Below are 15,647 nucleotides of genomic sequence, written 5' to 3'. Positions count from 1 at the left end.
ACACTGCCTGCCCAAGCAAACTTGGTTTATGGCTCCCAGACAGCAAGAGCCTCACACCCCCTCCCCTTCGTGGTCAGAAACATGTATCTGGTGGCAGACTAGTAAGTGCGAGTAAGTCAGCACACCAGTGGCTAGTAAGTTCTCAGATGGCACCTCTAAGGTGCACTCTGGGTACATATATTACTCAATTCAACATTGGCATTAGCCAGATCTGTTAATATCATATGTTTGATACCAAACATTCCTATTTTCAGTGAAGTCATTGTGTAGCTGGGGAACTTGTTTTTACCAGTGTCCAGCACATGCTTTTAAGATGGTTTCCCTGATCGCTTTTATTGGCAGTAATGGAACTGACCAGTACTGGAACATATCTGGTCATGCTGCTGTGCCCTATAGTGCACCCTGCTTTAGGGTTGTAAGGCCTGCTCAAGGGTTGACGTACTTATAGTGCATGTAGTGTCAGCAGGCATGTACACAGGCTGTGTGCCATGTTGTGTTTTCACTTTGGTCTGCACCACAACGCCCAGCTTTCAGATGCAGTTTCCAAGAGCTTGGTGAGGGGTCCTTTCGGTTAGCACAATTAATGCTGCCACCCTTGGGTACCTTCTTTAGTACTTCAGGCCCTAGTTTTCGGGTGCCCATTTAATAGGGGCTTACAGAGGGCACTAAACGTATTGCCAATTGGGGAAACAATTGTACAGTTTTGGGAAAGAATTCTGTCACTGAGGTTCTGGTTACAGGGAAATAGTGCACTTCCAGCCCCCAGCCAAAATCATATAAAATACCAGGCAAATGTGGGGGTGACCATAACGAAAATGGCACTTTCCTAAGTCTTCCATAATAAAATGGAATTTTACAGTTTGTGAGGACTTAATTAATTAAATATGCATTTTAAAGTTATGGACCACAGTAAATTAATATTTACCGAAATGCAACTGCCAGCAACTAGAAAGGAAGAGGTGTAGTACTGAAAAGAGAGAAGACCATACCATCTTCCAAACAGCACTCAACCAGTACCACAGCCTCCTGAGAGAAACAAAGAAGACTGCTCTAGCAGTCCATATAGACCATATAGAAGCTAGTACAAACCACATCAAGGAGAATCGGTCTCCCACCATTCACCTCAGGACCCAAGGCGATCATCTGTGGTGTCCCACAAGGATCATCCCTCAAGCCAAACCTCTTCAACATATACATTACACCGATGGACAACACAGTCAGATCACACAAAGTCAACATCATCTCCTATGCCAATGACACCCATCTCATCCTCATGATGTCAAAAGACCAGTCCACCACGTGAACAAACTTCTAAAGATCTATTATGAACAGTGCTGACTGGATAAAGAACAACTGTCTCAATCTTACCTTTGACAAGATGGATGTCCTCATCTTTGAGAAAAACACCTTGCAATGGAATGACCTTTGGCGGGCTGCTGAATTTAACCCTTCTCGCTACCTGACAGAGCATCCCAGCAACCTCAGCATCATCTTAGGCAGTAAGTTATCTTTGCAGAAACAGGTAAACCAAATCTCGTCCACCGGCATCCACACCCTAAGCATGCTCTGTGAGATGATCAGATGGCTTCCAATTGACACCAGAAGACCCATCACTCAGGCCCTCGTCTCCAGCAGATTGGACTATGGTAACACTCTCCACATAGGAAACGCAAGCCTCCTGAATAGACTGCACACAATACAAAACCCAGCAGCAACACTCAGCCTTAACCTTCCTAGATGGACTCACATCACCCTGTACCTCAAGAAGTTACACTTGCTTCCAATCCAGAAGTGATGCATGTTTAAGATGCTGACACATGCATACAAAGCCCTACACAATGAAGGACTAGCATACATCAACAAATAAATGACCTTCCACCAACCTACCAGACACCTGCGATCTGCCTCCCTTTTCCTCACAGGCACCCTCCATTGCCCACCAATTCAATGGCAGAGGATGCTCCTTCTCCCACCTGTTGGCCAACCCCTAGAAATTCCTTCCCCTGACCCTCAGGTACACCACACCATTCTGAGAAACTTGTAAACATTCTTAGACAACATGTCTGAACATTGCTACTCACTCATAGGTACTTTTGCACTTGACTAATATCCTCTCATAGACACTTCTGCACCCGTCTTCTGCACAATCATAGGCACTTCTGCATCTGACCACTGAACACTCAAAAGAACTACTGCACTTGATTGCTGCCCACTTGTAGGCAGTTCTGCCCCTGACATTTGCCTTTTAATAACTACATCTTTCCCTGAGTGATGCTAGTTATAGCCACGACTGTTTCTGGCTGCTGCACACACACATAGGCAGCATCTAAATGCTTAACACTCATAGACACTACTGCACTTGGTTGTTGCCCACTTATGGGCCCTTGTACACCATACCTCTTCCCACTCATGGCAACATCTGCACTTGCTACTGCCCAGTCATGGGCACTTCTGCACCTGCTGCTGCCCACTCATAGACATTAAGCACCTGACTACCACTAACTCATAGACACTTTTGCACCTGCTACTGCCTATCATAGTCACTTCTGCACTAGACTGCGGCTCACTCTTAGACACTTCGGCGTCTCCTGCTGAACACTCACTGACATTTCTGCACCTGACCACTGCACACTAATAGGCACTTCTGCACATGACTGCTGCACACATATAGACAGTTCTGCGCCTGACTGCTGCCCTCTCATAGGTACTTCTGTCCCTGATTCCTGCCCACTCATTGACACTTCTTGTCCTGACTACTGCCAACTCATTGACACTTCTGCACCTGCTACTGACCACTCTTATCTACTTTTGCACCTAACTGCTGCACACTCGTAGGCATTTCTGCATGATGATGCTTACTCAAAGACAGATCTGCACCTGCCTACTGCACAATCATAAGAACTTCTGCATCAGACTGATGCATACTCATAGATAATTCTACACTTGACTGCTGCCCACCTATAGACACCTATGCATACCAGTATTCCAGTGCCAGATATGTTTCGTGAAACTGTACCATGATTGGTGCCACTTTAGCAACCCCGGTAATTTGCAAGTAAATGGTATCTGTGGTACCTTAATTATTGGGACTGAAGAGGGCCCACTGGGGCTGCAGCATCAAATGTGCCACCCCAGGGACCCCTCACCAATGCTATGCAAACTTCCATTGTAGGCTGTGTGTCTTGGTGCAGGTAACAAATGAAGCATCAACATGACACACAACCCTGTGTGTCATGCTCCCATACACTGCATGAGGTAAAATTAGTTTAATGAGGAGCTGTGCCCACATTCAACCAGAACCACCCTAAGGTGTGTCAGGCCTTGTGGGCCCACCTTTTTCAAATCCTCCATCTTGAAATGGTAGGAAAGCAATCTCTCAGGGCTAGGGTAGTGGCCTATCCCCATGTAGTGGTCACTTAGAGTGTGTAGACACCCTAACTTTAACACCCCTACATTTTGTATTTAGGATGCATCCATGGACCCTAGACCCTGAACTTTTGATTTGATAGACCAAATAGGAGCACCAGACAAATTCAAATTCAAATTCAAATGACTTTATTCGATTGTTAACATTACAATCATAAAAGCACAATTCATAAGCAAACAGTTAAAAACAGGTAATCCATTTCATTTGTGAGACAAGAATTTACATAAACAATATAAAACAAGAGTAACAGGCAAAAAAAACACTTTAAGAATATAAATACTTTCAGCAAGATAAAAAAGTTAAAAATACCTAACAGCAACAGCATAATTATCCCTTCATACTTTTCCTGAAAATAATTGCTAATTTCAGGAAACTGCATACAAATGAGGTGCAGTCACAGTTCAGAAGTTGAAGGTAGTAAAGTGCTGGTTTAATCTGTGCAAATTTCAGTTCTTTGAGGCGTGGTTTTACATATAGCCTCCGGGGTACTATGTAATAAGGACAGGTAAATAAAAACTGTGCCAGATCTTGCGGAGACTTACTGTCGCAGCCGCAAGCTGGCAACACTTGACCTCGATGGGCCCAACTCGGTACCGCTAGTAAAAGATGAAACAAATCAAAACGGAACCTTGTTAATAGATAACATTCATAGCCAGTCATGGGCCATGATAAATATGGTTCCATTTGTAGACAGGTTTTAAGTAAAGCGTGTTTCCTAACACTGTCTTTCTGTAGCTCGGCCTCCTCCCGGGCTAAATACCTGGTTGTCATTAATGTATTTTTCACTAAGGTGACATCTAATTTGGTGATAGAGTCTGGGGTTAAAAACAAGTCAGGCCGTCCTATTTCAGTAAGGCGATCATTGATATACTTCAACCACGGAACCTTAAACCTACCATCCCATGTTAAGGCTTCTCTTAATATACCATGGGTAAGAGGTATATCATTATTTAGCCAACAATTCAACCAACACAATAGGGGATTAGCTGCTATTCTATCACTTAACCGATTCGCCGCGGCGGCTTTTCCCGCTGTGCGCGGCATTTTTAAAAATCCCGCGTAACGTGACAAAGCCAGCTCGTCATCCGCGCAGCGCAGGTAACGCCCATGACGAGCTGGCTTTGTCATCCGCGTCGAAGGGGTTAAGTAGGGCACACCTAGCTCCTCATGTACAGAGAATTTTACGGTTCCCCTTGGCAGCCTCAGTATCTGCTTCAAGAAATTATTTTCTACAACCTCCAGGTCCCTCGTCTGGCTATAGCCCCAGAGCTCGCTTCCATAGCAAGCAACGACGATGCTCTTTGCCTGGTATAATTTAAGTAAGGCAGCCACCGGACTATTGCCCATTTTTCTCGCGAAATCAAGTATGGCCGCGTTGACGCGGGTTACCTCGCCCTTCTTCCTAAGGACAGCGAGCCCCCAAGACAGTTGGTGATCAAAAAGGACCCCGAGGTATGAGAAGGTTTTGATGGTTGGAATTTTTTCTCCATTTATGTTAAAAAGGTTGGATTTTCGTGATCCCAGGCCTGTCTTCATAACATAAGACTTAGAATTGTTAATACTTAAGCCTCGAGGCTCCATGAAATCAAAGAAAGAGTTTAAAAGTGTCTTTAGGCCGATTGTTGTCCTTGAAATAAGGACAGCGTCGTCCGCATAGAGCAGAACTGAAATGCCTTTCCGGCCTACATAGGGGCAGTCCGCTCCGGTTTTTAACAAATATTCCTCTAACTCGTTAATGTACAAGTTAAAGAGGAATGGAGCTAGAATGCACCCCTGTCGAACACCCCAATTAATTCTGATATCCCCCGTCACTTTCAGATCTTGAGTGTATCGAATGTTAGCTCTTGTATCGGAGTGCAGGTCAGCCAGTAAATTAATAAAATTCTGCTCTACACCCATTTTTAGCATGGTATCCCATAATTTGCTTCTGTCCACACAATCGAATGCGGACGATAAGTCCATAAAAGCCATGTGGATTGTTCCCTGCCGGGTCATGGTGTATTTACCTATAATCAAATACAGGTTCAGATACTGGGTAACTGTTGAGTGACCAGGTCTGAAACCATATTGTATTTGGGATATAATATTGTTCTCATTTGCCCATGCAGTTAATCTATTCAGGATTACGCCCCCTACCACTTTTGCTACAGAGTTAATTAAAGATATTGGCCTGTAGCATAACGGGCTACTACGATCACCCTTTTTAAACACGGGCACTATAGTCGATAACTCCCATGACTTTGGGCATGCAGAGGCCGCGGCTGCATTTACTACAGCAGTGAGGACAGGGGCCCATAATGAGATACAAGATATAAAAAGGTCCGGGCCAGGGGCCTTATTACTAGTTAACCCTTGAATGCCCTTCTCTATTTCATTAACTGAAAAGCACAAAAAATTCTCCATAGGAGTTGAAAAGCCGTTTTCTACCTGTTGCTCATTGCTTTTAAAAATTGCACTAAAATGAGTGACCCAGTCCTCCTCTGGGATGTTAGTGCCAAGTGCAGTATCATTAAGATTATCAAACAAGGGTTTACCCAAACTGATGGATCAAGCAGAGACTCCCAGGTACACGCCTTAATTTCTTTTTTTCGTTTAGCAAGAGATTTCTTGTAAATCAATCGCAGAGTTTTGATTTGGCCTGAATCTCTAGGTTTAGTTTTTAGCGCCTTTCTCAGATCTCTGCTTGCCTTGGAGCAAGAGTGGTCAAACCATTTCGGATTACTTCTGGTTTGTCCCTTCACTGGGACTGTTAGCATGGATCCTACTGATGATACCACAACCTCAAAAACAGCTAGAGTTTGCTCTGGGGGTTGTGGCTGGTGACACACAAACCACAAGTTCCTCACCACATGACCTATTAATTTCAGTGTACAGGTTTTCATGGTTTACCAATGACTATTTCAATCGACGTTTACCATTTATACATTTTAAGGTTCCCCGGTCTTCACAGTTCATTCGCTGTTCAAATACTCCACCACCCAGTCTAATGGTCATTGGATTATGGTCACTATAGATGTTCGTTTGAATAGTGAATCTGGAGTCCTGATTGGCTAGATCAGCAGATAATAAAATGTGATCTATAAAGGACCCCTGGCCTGAACCTTTAAATCTAGAAACATCAAAAACCTTGGACTCAAGCACCATGGACATGGCTACAGTTAGGTTATTTTCATTTAACAAGTCATTGAGACAAATTCCACGCCTAGAGTGGTCAAAATTAAAAACATTCACACTGTTACACCCCAAAGATCCCATGGGGGTAACTCCTGGGTTACCACACGGGTGTACATTAAAATCACCTGCGATCAATAAATTACGTGACAGGATACCTGCTCCCTCTCTCAACATCTCATTCAAAAGCAGTATGTTACATTCCCCTTGACTATTTATAGCATTGTAAAAGTTAATTAGAGTCAGGGCATGTTTGCCTCTCTTCAATTCCAGCACTTGAATATTCCGATTTGCATGGTACCGATTACTTACTTGGCAGGTAAGTGCCAGATTAATAAAGATGGCCAGGCCCCCCTTTGCTCTTCCACTGATTGAGGGAGAAGCTGGCCTAAAGAAACTTTGGTAACCCTTGATAAAGGCATTATTATCTTCCATCCATGTCTCTTGGAGGCATATGACTGCATATTTCTTGACAAATGCCAACCAGGCAGGATCACATATTTTATCAACCAATCCCGCTATATTCCAGGAGACTAAACTTGCGTTACAAACATCAACAGGCTCTGTTCCAAAGACAAGCTCTGTGGTTTTAGGTTCTGATAGCGATCAATTAAGTTGTTCTACGAGTATGTCTCCCTGAGTTTCTATTGTGGAAGGGTTTGGTTCTACATGGATTGGAGGAAAGTTAAAAGTCTCGGGCAAGTCATACGATGTACTGATGTACTCATGTGATAGGGGCTATCCATTAGGAGATCTATATCTAGCTCTACCTGACTATTGGTATCTAGTTCAACGGCTGGAGAGGGAACAGTTACTGCTTGTATAGCCCTAATTTCCCCATGTACTGGATTACTTTGCATATGACCAGTATGCATTGGTGTGGTTGAGGCAACATGTAGTCAATCGACCCCCTCCAAACAACTCTGATCATAAAAAGCATCAAACCTATTTGAAATCGGTACATTATAGTGGATGTTAGGGTATGTCAATTGAGAGTAGTCACGATGGTGATACGTCCCGTGTGAGGCCTCCCGTCTCTCGTGATAAGTTACTGGGTGGTTAGCATGTCTGGTCTCCCAAGATATATCTCTCCTATACTGTCTTTGATCTCCTGCAGTGTGGTGTCCACGGTTCCTTGGAGTTATTCCATCGTGATATGGATTAAAGTTATCATAAGTTTTCTCCTGCTCTATTATGGGATATGGGAACACTTTACTTAGACTGTGGTCACTTGAGGGATAAAAATGACTTAAATCCATAGTACGGACAATGCAGTCACCCTCAGTAGATTTAAATCTGTGCCCCACCCAGTCGACCCTCCTGACATTTGTTATTTTGCCACTTATGTGGGGAGGAATCGGTCTATGGGCGGTTAGCCAGTGACTCACTTTGTTTTTCAGATCCCCATAACTCTCTACCTTGCCAACTTCTAATTGCGGTACACCAATCATTACTATGGTGTATAAATGGGATTCAGAAGGGAGATTAATGTGAATGGGTTTTTTAGGTTGTGTCAGCTTTGGTGTTTGCGCTAATCGTGTGTTTATGGCTGTATTTTGTGTTGGTATTGGCCTTTGAGGCTCAGCCTGATCATCGAGTGAATCAGGGGATGAACCTTCAGCGGCCCATTCAATCTCATCATTTCCTATTGTGAAACCATCTGAGATAGTGGGCAGAGTCGGGGCTACTGCCGTTTGAATGTTTACACATACAGGCGGGTTTGGAATGTTATGGTCTATAGCACCTGGGGAAGGGGTGGATGGCGAATTGGAACTATCACTGTGAGTGTTTTTCTTAACTCGTGTCTTTTTAGTGTTAGTTTGCTTATGGGTACTGTTGGCCGGTAAAAGGCTGACCTTCGGTGTGGGTGCACTAAGAATTTTTAACATGCTCGTAGTGTCCTCTTTTTGAGACTTTTCAAACTTCACTAAGGTTTGCTCTATACTAGTGATTCTTTCGCTTATAGGCTGCAAAAGGGATCTAACTAGATGTTCCAGTTCTGTCAGGTATAATTTATCTGGCGTACTTGCCCTTTCAGTCTGACTTGTCTGGTCTATGGAAGTTTTAATATGCTCTGGCTGTGTTTCATTAGGTAATAATATTACGCCCTGGGTAGAAGATGTTGCAATCAAATTAGGTGTTTTATTAGTTGATTTGGCCAGTCTAAAGTTTGACCAAACATCCTTTGCTGAGGGCTTGTGATTGCCTAATGGTCGGTATGTTTTCCTCACAATGGATTTAGTTTTTTTCCTATATCGCCATTTCATCTTTTTTGGGGAAGGTGGTTTATCTGCTACTGTTATATTTGCAAGAGGTGAACTTTCAGCGAGTACATCCCCTGGTCTTGGGGAGTTTAGTGACATAATTCGCGGGTGAGATAAGCACAGATTTCCCCCAGAATTGGAGATAAACAAGGGGCTACCTTCTATGCTATTTAGTAGTATAGGCGAGGCTGATGATGCATTTTTCCTACTACTTTGGCTACTAGGTAACCCTGTGAAGGATTGCAGTAAGAGTGATTCCTCCAAGTTAATAGAGGAATCCGCAGTATTGTTGTTGGCAGTAGAATACAGTGAAAGATTGGGAAAACACATATTTGGGGTCATTAAAAGACGCCTCTCCATATTTTGTATAGCATCTGCTACTACACCTATAGTCTTTTGTAGCATTAAGTCAATGGCTGTAAGAGACGGTAGAGGTGTAGATGGAACGGTCTTATTTATAGTCGACGATCTTGTGGCCACAGGGGTCTTTCTGACTTTAGTCATCATGTAGGAGGTATCCAAGAGGACAAATAAAGTACTGGGCACTTATAAAGAACTAAACTTAGCAGCTATAACAGGCCACGCATGCGATGATTAGACCAAATACAACACTGTCACCTTGTGCAGTATTCCAGGGTAATGGCGATGAAAGGGGAATGGCCCTTCCCGTCTCCTTTTGTCCCCTGAGGGCCACAGAGGGCCCGCCCTTTGCCCGGGCTTAGCCTCGGGCGCTCCCGCGCGCTCCCACGACGTGGGGTTGACGCGCTCTTTATGCGCCGCCTGGCGCGATGTCAGCATCGTCTCCCGCCGCTAAGCAGGGCGGGAAACGTAGTCCTTTGCCCCCCTCCGCTCGGCGGCCGCTTCTAGATGACGGTTGCGGCGGCGGGAGGGGGCCTGAGACCAGCAGGCACCAGGGTCCGCGGGGAGCAGCGTTGGCGAGGTAGGCTCTCGCAGGGTCAGGAGTCCAGTTTATGTTGTTGGCAGGGTTCATCCCAGGATTTGCACAGCGTCACCCGCTCCACCCGGGTGACGCGCTCTTTATGCGCCGCCTGGCGCGATGTCAGTGTCGTCTCCTGCCGCTAAGCAGGTCGGGAAACGTAGTCCTATGCCCCCCTCCGCTCGATGGCCACTTCTAGATGACGGTTGCGGCGGCGGGAGGGGGACTGAGACCAGCAGGCACCAGGGTCCGCGGGGAGCAGCGTTGGCGAGGTAGGCTCTTGCAGGGTCAGGAGTCCAGTTTATGTTGTTGGCAGGGTTTATCCCCGGATTTGCACAGCGTCACCCGCTCCACCGGGGTGACGCGCTCTTTATGCGCCGCCTGGTGCGATGTCAGCGTCGTCTCCCGCCGCTAAGCAGGGCGGGAAACGTAGTCCTATGCCCCCCTCTGCTCGGCAGCCGCTTCTATATGACGGTTGCGGCGGCGGGAGGGGGACTGAGACAAGCAGGCACCAGGGTCCGCGGGGAGCAGCGTTGGCAAGGTAGGCTCTCGCAGGGTCAGGAGTCCAGTTTATGTTGTTGGCAGGGTTTATCCCAGGATTTGCACAGCGTCACCCGCTCCACCGGGGTGACGCGCTCTTTATGCGCCGCCTGGCGCGATGTCAGCATCGTCTCCCGCCGCTAAGCAGGGCGGGAAACGTAGTCCTATGCCCCCCTCCGCTCGGCGGCCGCTTCTAGATGACGGTTGCGGCGGCAGGAGGGGGACTGAGACCAGCAGGCACCAGGGTCCGCGGGAAGCAGGCTCTCGCAGGGTCAGGAGTCCAGTTTATGTTGTTGGCAGGGTTTATCCCAGTATTTGCACAGCTACAGACATAAAATAGCTGCTGACCTGAGAACCAAAGACCTGCTGCAGAAAATTAGTGCCACACCCTGCTTATTGCTACCAGGACTCAACAATCAGGGCCTGCTGTCTTGCCCTGCAACTGTCAGCTCTCCAAGAACCCTGGAGCACCTCCAACCTTTGACAATTTCCTGAAAACCTCCCTTGGAATAGAGGAGCTACTCCCCTGTATTCTGCAGGCACCGAAACGTAAAGTCTTGTTTACCGATCTGCTGCTGCCTGATGACTCCAGCGCAGCACCTAAGCATGAAGAGGTACATCCTCTCTGAAGGGTCAAATCTATCACTCCACCAGGTGGGAAGCGACCAGCACCTACTGTACCAAATCCAAGGGCACTGGACCCCCCACACCCGAAAATTAAGAAGAAAGAGTCCATTCAACAGGCCAATGACACAGGATGCAGGCACCCATTGAGGGACATCGAGACCCCTGAGATCCAGTCTGTCAGTAGCCCAGCTGTCCCAGAATTGCCTCTGCATTCTGCCTACCACTGACCATGAGGATCATCATGACATGCAGTGCTTGGCTGCACTATCTGCTCTGCAGGCTTCCCACCCAACCTGGGCAGCGACCAACCAGCTGTGCTCCCCTAGTCCTGAGGGCCTTGCTACCGGCTCCCTTGAGTGGGACTCATTGGACCTACCTTTAAGTCTTCCTGTGCTGTGTATTTTCATGTGTCCTCCATACCCTGAGCGCCTTCTACCAATGACCTCAGTACCCTGCTCTAGGATGAATCCAGGATTCTCTCAAACTTCTGCTGCTGCAACATTGGACCTGCTCTTGCTACTTGCCCACCTCCAAAAGGTGAACTTCAAGAACCCACTGTTGTCAAGTCAAGTCAAGTCAGAAATTTATATAGCACGCTACATACCCAGAGGGTCTCAAGGCGCTTGAGGAGGGGAGGGGAGTTACTTGTCGAATATCCATGTTTTAAGTTGCTTTCTGAATGCTAGGTGGTTCTGTGTGAGACGTAGGTGAGTGGGGAGTGAGTTCCAAGTTATAGCTGCGAGGTAGGAGAAGGATCTACCTCCCATGGTGGTTTTATTGATGCGCGGAATGGTAGCAAGGGCTTGGTTGGAGGATCGTAGCTGGCGAGGGGGGGTGTAGAAGGAAAGTCGTGTGTTGAGGCATTCGGGTCCAAGTTCGTAGAGTGCTTTGTGAGCGTGGGTTAGGAGGCGGAAAGTGATCCTCTTATTGACGGGGAGCCAGTGGAGGTTTTTCAGGTGGCTAGAGATATGGTCTTTGCGTGGGATGTCTAGTATGAGTCTGGCTGATGCGTTCTGGATGCGTTGGAGTTTTTTCTGGAGTTTTGCGGTGATACCGGCGTATAGGGTGTTTCCGTAGTCCAGGCGACTTGTAACCAGTGCATGGGTGACTGTCTTTCTGGTTTCGGTGGGGATCCAGCGAAATGTTTTTTTGAGCATGCGGAGGATGTTGAAGCATGAAGATGAGACTGCGTTAACTTGTCTGTTCATCGAGAGAGAGGAGTCCAGGATGACGCCCAGGTTCCGTGCGTGGTCCGTCGGGATGGGTGCATTTCCAAGGGCCTCTGGCCACCAAGAGTCGTCCCAAGCGGAGGGGGAGGTGCCTAAGATAAGGACTTCTGTTTTGTCTGAATTCAGTTTCAGACGGCTGTGCTTCATCCACTCTGCTACTTCTTTCATACCTTCATGTAGGTTGGTTTTGGCGGTGTTGGGGTCTTTGGTGAGTGATAGGATCAGTTGGGTGTCATCTGCGTAGGAGATGATGTTGAGGTTGTGTTGGCGAGCCATGGTCGCGAGGGGGCTCATGTATACGTTGAAGAGGGTGGGGCTGAGTGAGGAACCTTGGGGAACGCCGCAGATGACTTCAGTGACCTCGGACTTGAATGGTGGGAGGCGGACTCTCTGGGTTCTTCCGGAGAGGAATGAGGTGATCCATTCCAGTGCTTTTCCTTGGATCCCGATGTTTTTGAGGCGCTGTAGAAGAGTGCTATGGCAGACTGTGTCGAAGGCTGTGGAGAGGTCGAGGAGGATGAGGGCGACTGTGTCTCCGTTGTCTAGTAGAGTTAGAATGTCGTCTGTTGCTGCGATGAGAGCGGTCTCCGTGCTGTGTTTGGCTCGGAAGCCGGACTGTGAGGAGTCAAGGGATTTGTTGCTTTCGAGGAAGGCGGCGAGCTGGCTATTGACGGCTTTCTCGATGACTTTGGCCGGGAATGGAATGAGCGAGATGGGGCGGTAGTTTTTGAGTTCGGTGTGGTCCGCTGTGGGTTTTTTCAGAAGGGCGCTGAGTTCGGCGTGTTTCCAGCTTTCCAGAAAGGTGGCGGAGTTGAGGGAACAGTTGATGACGTCTCGGAGGTGTGGTGCTATGATGGAGTCTGCTTTGTTGAAAATGTGGTGAGGGCATGGGTCTGTGGGGGATCCTGAGTGGATGGAGTTCATCAGGCGGATGGTGTCCTCAGTGGAGATTGGGTTCCAGTCATTAAGGATGCTCAAGGGGGGTGACGGTACGGCAGAAGGTTGGGTGGGTTGGTCTCCGGGTTGGTTGTCAAAGCTGTTGTGGATGTCTGCAATTTTGTTGTGGAAGAACGAGGCTAGGGAGTCGCAGAGGGCTTGAGAGGGGGTGATGTCGTTGGAGTTGGCTGAGGGGTTGGTGAATTCTTTGACGATGTTGAATAGTTCCTTGCTGTTGTGGGCGTTGTTGTCTAGTCGGTCTTTGAATGCGGCTTTCTTGGCAGTCCGGATCAGTTGGTGGTGTATGCGGGTGGCGTTTTTGAAGGCGTCCCTGGTGCTAGTGTTTGGGTCTTTTTTCCAGGCCTTCTCGAGGGAGCGGCAGAGTTTCTTCGATTTCTTAAGATCATCATTGAACCAGGAGGCGTTTTTGCTGCCAAGTTTGATTTGACGTTTTTTCGGCGGAGCTAGGATGTCGGCGCTGTTGGATAGCCATTGGGTGAGGTTAAGCGCTGCTTGGTCGGGGTTTGAGGAGTGGGCAGGTGGGTTTTGAAGAAGCGATGAGGAGATCTGGTCGATGGTGATTTTGTTCCAGTTTCTTCGTAGAGTAGGTTGAGGTCGGTTGTGAGTGGTGGTTTTATTGTAGAAAAAGTGTAAACAGCTGTGGTCCGTCCACTGGAGGGTAGTGGTGTGACTGAAGGAGACATGTTTGCTGGAGGTGAAGATGGGGTTGAGTGTGTGACCTGCGATGTGGGTGGGCGTAGAGACAAGTTGTTTGAGTCTGAGGTTGGCGAGATTGTCCCGAAGGGAGGTGGTGTTGCTGTCGTTGCTCTTTTCCAGGTGAAAGTTGAGGTCTCCCAGTAAGAGGTATTCCTCGGATGGGAGGGCGTGTGGGGTGATGAAGTCAGTGATAACGTCGCTGAATTTTGCACGGGGTCCTGATGGCCTGTAGAGGAGAGTGCCTCTGAGTGTGGTCTTGGGGTCGGTGTGGATCTGGAAGTGAAGGTGTTCGGCGCTAGCGAGGTTGGCGTCTGAGCTGGTTGAGATGCGGATGGAGTTCTTATGGACGATAGCGATGCCTCCTCCTGTTTGGTCGGTGCGGTCCTTACGGATGATCTTGTATCCTTCCGGGATGGCAATGGTGATGTCAGGGGCTAATGAGGCGTTCATCCATGTTTCTGTCAGGAAGACGACGTCAGGAGAGATGGTGTCTAGTAGATTCCAAAGTTCGATGGCGTGTCTGTGGACTGAGCGGGTGTTGAGCAGGATGCATTTTAGGTAGATGGAGTCAGATATCTGGCTTGTGTCCGTGGGTGAAGAGTTGATCTCGCTGCCGTCGAACTTGCAGGATTTGCAGGAGAAGGGACCATGGGTGTGCATTGGAGGGATTGTAGGCTAGTAATCTCCATTCACAGAAACACAATAATAACACTAAAAAAATGACTGTCCAGCCTGTGGTTTTTCTTTCGAAAAAGGAAAAAGTACATTTATTTCACACACACTGTTCAATACTATCCAGCAATTTACAAACATACAAAAGTGATGGAAATACTTTTGGATTACTTTATGTAATCATTATTACCCCTTGCAAACAGAGACCTAGATCAAAAAATCACATGTCAGACTATTTACTTGTAATAGAAATGCAATAATGGAATATCACTTTGAATGAGGCCGCACTTAATATTGGCAGTAAAGCATGTTTACTTGGCATATGAGTGGTCACCAGTGTCATTGCTTCATTGAAGCATTCACAAGGGAAAATGTTTATGCCTGCTAGGTGATTTAGTCGTCAAAATTACTTTACCATGAAATACGCAATTTAAACGTAACCCCTGAGAGTAATACAGTTATAATCATTACATAATTATAGACTGTCACTTCTTGTTGGGTGTTTGTAGCATAAACAATGTTAGCCAAATGAAAATACTGCACTTTCAACATAGTCCCTGAAGGACATCACTTTAGTAAATACACCCAAGTGCAAACCAATAGCCAACATTCATCATTAGAGAGTTTACCTCAACAAGAAAAACTCATACAGCCACATGCATCAAGCTAAAAACCAGTCGCAAACAGGCAGATTCTCAGAATCTGACCCTTTGCGACCGGTATTTTTGCATTTGGGATGCATCATCCCAAATGCAAAAATCACAATTTAAGGAATCTCTAAATTGAAATTCCTTAAATTGCGATTGCATTTAAGGAATCTAAATTTGAGATTTCTTAAATGCAATGCATCAAAGTAAAAAAAATAGCGATTTCGCTAATAGGAGTAGCAAATTACCATGAAGTTCAACTTCATGGTAATTTGCAAAAACTTTGAAAAATGCAGTTTTGTGCATTTTTCAAAGTTTTATGTTGCGCACACACATGCCTTAAGGGCATGTGTGTGCGCAACATATGTGCACAGATCAATTTCAGGGGTGCAACAGGGTGTCCTTTGGACACCCCTGCACCCTTCATACATAGGGTTTTGCGATCCCTTAATTGAGATTCCTTAAAAATCGCAATTAAGG

Source organism: Lissotriton vulgaris, chromosome 3_1 (genome assembly GCF_964263255.1).
Source record: "Lissotriton vulgaris chromosome 3_1, aLisVul1.2, whole genome shotgun sequence".
NCBI classification, from domain to species: domain Eukaryota; kingdom Metazoa; phylum Chordata; class Amphibia; order Caudata; family Salamandridae; genus Lissotriton; species Lissotriton vulgaris.
This window is presented reverse-complemented; position numbering follows the sequence as displayed.